The sequence below is a fragment of the Dermochelys coriacea genome, chromosome 16 (genome assembly GCF_009764565.3).
Source record: "Dermochelys coriacea isolate rDerCor1 chromosome 16, rDerCor1.pri.v4, whole genome shotgun sequence".
Taxonomy (NCBI): domain Eukaryota; kingdom Metazoa; phylum Chordata; order Testudines; family Dermochelyidae; genus Dermochelys; species Dermochelys coriacea.
The window spans coordinates 11,423,358-11,428,622 of record NC_050083.1 but is presented as its reverse complement, the minus strand read 5'-3'; the positions used below and the strand labels follow the sequence as shown (position 1 = coordinate 11,428,622).

Genomic DNA, 5,265 nt, shown 5'->3' with positions numbered 1-5,265 from the left:
ACATCATCCCAACTGGCACCTTTTGACAGACATGCCAAGATCTGGGGGAAGGATGATCTTGTGGTTGAAGCACTGGATTGGATCTCAGAAGAACTTATGTCAGCTCCTGGCTTTGCCACAGAATCTTGGTGCAACCTAGGGCAAATCATTTATGCTCTCGGTGCCCCAGGACTCCATCTGTAAAATGGGGATACTATTGCCTGACCTCCCAGGGATGCTTGAGGATGAATTCATTCATATTGGTGACATGCTTAGATGATGGAGGGTCGTGGAAGTAGCTATCTAGATAGGTCTAAACAGTGTTTAAACAATCCCTTCAGCTTCAGAAATGATCCCTACAGCCTTCAGGTTGGACAGTAGAGAAATATTCCTTGATGCTACTCTTGTAGCCTCTTCTGCAGCTAACTAGAAGATCTCAGTCTCTCAGGCCATCAAGTGGTCACCTCCTCCTAGCACTAAATTCACTTAAAAACAAAAACGAGTAGAGCAAAGAAACAATTAAATGTCATAACATCAGAAAATTGTGAGCGGGACGAGTCTATGCCTCAAACTCTTACACAAGAATCTAATCAAGGCATTTCCGATAAACACAGAAAATCGATAGCAGAACATGCCTCAGTTTGGCCAGCTGAGATATCCCCTCACTGTGAAGAGAGGGTTTGCATCGCTGCAGAGAGCTGCACATCATTCCCAGACCTCTGGGTTCACAAACATTTACAGAATTGCTTTAAATTTTTTGTAAACAAGGGGCCAAATTCAGCCCCAGTATAGATAGGCCCAGGTCCCTTTGACTCCAATGGGAATTGCAACTGCTTATGCCAAAGTTGCATTTGCAATTAGTATACAGCTACTGGGCCAAAACCAGAGGTGCCACATGAGGGGAATGAATTAGACTCCTCCCTTAGATCGAGAATTCTGGGGAATGGATGTCACTAAGAGTTGTTGTAAGTTACATGCCAAGGACCAAGAAGCATGTGCAAGTAGGTCTAAATTAGTGTATGGTGTGATATGTTTTAGTCTATACATTCTTAGAAACCTCCTGCTAAGAATAATAAGAAAACCAACTTTCTGGTTCTTTGATGTAGGAATCGCACCATTTTGATAGGAAGTGGGTCAAATTCAGAGGGCATGGGTGACATTTACAAGTTGATAACAAGGTGTGAGTCTAAGTATGTGTAAAATACTTGAGGAAGGAGTTGGGGCTGCGGTGGTGGTGGTGGGTGGGGGAAGGACTGAGTTGATTAGCTTATGCTCAAATAAATTTGTTAGTCTCTAAGGTGCCACAAGTACTCCTTTTCTCTTTACACCAATTTAAATGCCCTCTAGGCTAACTCAGAGCTTGTTTAGACAGTGGGGTAATGTGCCCTCTGGGGATGTGATTTCTAAAGCACACTAATATGTTACACATTAATTAGTCCACGTAGACCCTGCTAGTGTGTGCTAAAGTGTTTCCTAGTGAGCTTTAAAGTAATACCGATAACCTTATGTCAATACCCCTGTGTAGACAAGCCCTTATATTCACCTCTGAATTTGTCCATTGATAAATCACCTGCCCCAATGAAGTCAATGGCTATGTTGCTTTCAACTTTAGTGGCAGCAAAATGGGGTGGGAAAGTGCTCAGAGGCAGAGCTCTATGAAACATGGCTTTTTTTTCCAGTTTGCAGTGGCTCATGTTAAACTTTCCCTGCAGTTCTAGTTTATGCAGGTTTGCATACCACACCCTGCCCCAACCTGAGAGCCTTGTTTAGAGCTACACATTTGAACAAACCCCAAACTCAAAGTCAAATGGCTGGTACCTTCACACTCTGCCAGACTTGAGGTGTAAGAACCTGTAAAACAATTGACTTAAGCCTGGTCACCCCTTGAAACCACACATCAGCCTAGGATCACTTAAGAACTCCAAACAAAGGCTCAGATCCTGAAGTCTTTTTTAGGGTTTGCTCAGGGGAAACACCCACCAAAGTCAATGGGAAATGCTAGTGACCTGCACCTCTCAGAAGTAGAGTTGGGTGGATTTTTTTGTGAATAGTAAATTTGTCCCCCCCCCAATAAAAGAAAAAGTCTTTTTAAGGCACTAGAACTACTCTTGAATTTGGGTTGAAAACAGCAAGTAGTCCCCCGCCCCATGAAGAACTTTTTTTTTTTAAAGTCAAAATGGTTCAAAGTTTTGTTTTGAAACTTTTTCATTTTAAAATTTAGTGAATTAGCAAACTATTCATTCAGGTCTACTCTGGCATATACAGCTGATCAGGGCTTCCATTAAATAATAATAAAAATAATACCCGGCTCCTATATAGGCTTTTCATCAAGTAGATCTCAAAGCACTTGGCAAAGACGTTCAGTTTACTATCCCTATTTTACAGATGGGGACACTGAGGCACAAAAAGGACAAGTCACTCCCCTTCTTCGGAGCACCTGGCACAAGCAGCAGGGGCCAGGACAGTCCATCTCAAAAGAGGTTGGAAGGGTGTGGAGCGGGGTGTGTATGTGTGTGTGTGTGGGGAAGGGAAACCATGGTCCTACCCCCTGCCCCTTTGTTCTATTAAAAAAAGAACAGTGTCACATGTGCAGAGCAGGGGAAGGCTTGCACTTTCTGAATTGACAGTCTCCATAGCATCTAGCCACCCTCATCATGGGCCTGGCCCTTGAGTTGTTGACCGTATCTTGATGTCTCAAATTAGTGTTTTTAATAGCAGTGTGTTAATAACATGAGCCACGACAGGATCAAGGAGGTCACCGATACATTAGAACGGTGCTGGTGAAGGAGCCCTCCTGTTGAGCTCATTAACGTAAGTTGAAGTCTATCTCTCAGGGCTCGACTAGACTCATGCACGCAGCAGGCTAATGGGGCTACTGCTGCTGCCTCTTCTGTCTGGGCCAGTTAATCTGCACAGGAGCGGCGGCTCTGCATTACCTTAAGGAGAGCTTTATTAAGGAGAATTTTAATAAAGGGCTGATTTGTAAACATAGCTGACCCAGGCCTCATTTATAACTTAAGGAGTGTCTGTCTCTCCTGGCTGCTAAACTTTCAAAAGGCCATTTGTGGTGATACATTACAGACTAATCTCAATGGAGTTTCCTAGAATACTTCCTATGGACTTTCTCTAGAAACTAAATGGACCTATCCACATTGCTGTAGCTTATGAAATCCCTCTAGGATTTCCAGAAGACATCACAGAAGCAAAAAAGCATTAAAAAAATTTCCTGTTTCCTCTCTGCCCAACTTGGAGGCATTTTCCCCTCTCTGGGGAGGCTCTGGAATTTCTGAGTCAGAGCCATCTCAGACCGTGGTGCAAGGAATATTTATTGATGTAGGTTTACATGTTTGGACAAGCAAACTCCAAAAGGGACATTAAATAATGAAAGGATTTTGTGCAAACACAGAAGGGCCACATTCTATCCTGATTGATATCCCGAGTGATCCCTTAAATACAGCCGCCTAGGTCAAGGAGGGAAGGGTGTGTGTGTGTGTGTGTAACTCAGCACGGAATCTGGCCCGCTGTAGTTAGCTTCTGGGTTAAATCTATATTCCAGGTGAAATCCTTACAAGGATTTAGAACCGTATGAAAAACGGTCACCACGTGCCCACCCCATTGAAAAAAAGTCTAGTCTGTGCTTGATGATGTCTGTCGGCATCCAAGAAATATCACTACAGCTGCCCAAACTGTTGCTAGTCTAAGTAGAGAGGCAAAAGGACGGTGTGGGATATCGAGAAATCAGCTTAGAACTGGTCTCTCCAGAATAGGGTGGAGGAACTTTAGGAGGAAATCAAGAGGTAAGATTTCCGCACAGGTATTGTCCATGCTATTCCTGCTTGCTGGACACAGAGGTTTCCTCTTGATAGTAAACTGTTCTGTTCCTCAGCATTATGTTCATTCAAACACCTGGCTCTTTTCACAGGTTCAGAAGGAAAACACACAGCATTCTTTTCTGCCTGTGGAGATATTTTGCAGCCACTGCAGGAAAAAATAAAGAAAATAAATAAAAGTCTCTTACCACAATGAAGAAATTTATGCCTGGGACGATTTGTCCAAGTGTTGTCTGTATGTGTGAAAATTTCACTCTGGAGCTGGAGCCTCACCTAGTGTAAAGCATTTTGGCTTCATTGATATTAATACTAGCCTTATTTGCACAGACTGAGAATCTGGCCCGTTTCATTGTGAAAAGCGATGTTTACCAGTCATCTGGCATCCAATCTCCAACTACACATGGAAATACCAGTTCTTGCAGACCACTGGCTTCACTTGCAGTTCTGAGAGAGATCAGTTATTTTGGGGGGGGGAGGGAGCAGGACAAATCCTCATCTGGTGTGACTCAGCAGAGCTCAGCTGAAGTTAATAGAAATAAGCTGATTTACACCGGCTGAGGATCTAGCTCTTGATTTACAAAGTTTGCAAACTGAATGTTTTGTGCAGGAGGAACACCCCCCCTCCCCAGTCTGTCCCTAACAAACCTGAATGGCATGTGCTTCAAAGAAGGGCAAATCGGAGTTCTGATTTCACTATTTTCCCCTGAGAGTTCCATTACATTGGCAACTTCTTTTCTTGGTTTATGTAACCTGCATGGCTTCAGCTGATCTGGTTACATCCAGTGGACTTGTGTAATTAAGGCAAGTGGGATGTGAATTATGTCTCTTTATTCAGTGATCTTTTAAAGGCATCATTTGCAGCAGGATGGATAGATGGATGGTTGAGCACAGGTTGGAAAGTCAGTGCATTCAAAAAGGGAAGCAGGATCGTATGGAGAAGTGGTAATTGTTATTAATTGATCTATTACCAGATTAAAGGTGCATTAGTGACCTGTGGCACTTACACAGTGCACCAAACAGCGCCAAGATCCTAGTAAAGTAATAAGGTTAAAATAATAATTAAATGGTGCAAAACTTAGTCCACCAAGGTGCAACAGTGTCAGCAAGAGTCCTGATCATGGAGGGGCACTTTAACTAGCTAATGTGATCTCTATGGCAGTGTATCAGGTTACATTATAAAGATGGAGAGAGGTTGTGTTATAATACAAATGATTGCTCCTAGGCACGCCAAGCTTTTCATATAGGTAATGCTTTGGGCTATGCATATAAAGCCAGAACTGATCAAACAGCCTCAAACTTCTCTGTTAATTTTTATGACCAAACCAAACCTCTCTGAAGTTTTTGAAGGGTTTGGGCAACTTTGATCCTCTTTAAACAAACTTTGCTGATTGCAGGGTGCACTCTGACTCTAGTGTGTATCATATTGTACCTTCACATGTAGGGCAGGGACCTGCTG

At 43.0% G+C, this 5,265-nt stretch overlaps 1 long non-coding RNA gene across 1 annotated transcript; it reads right to left on the bottom strand.

Moving 5' to 3' along the window:
• Positions 1 to 3,313: 3,313 nt before the first annotated feature.
• On the bottom strand, positions 3,314 to 4,259 carry LOC122456912. The gene is made up of 2 exons (XR_006276082.1): positions 4,083 to 4,259; positions 3,314 to 3,957 (listed from the first exon to the last, which is right to left on the bottom strand). It is a non-coding gene; the product is annotated as an uncharacterized LOC122456912 (long non-coding RNA).
• Between the last annotated feature and the right edge of the window lie 1,006 nt (positions 4,260 to 5,265).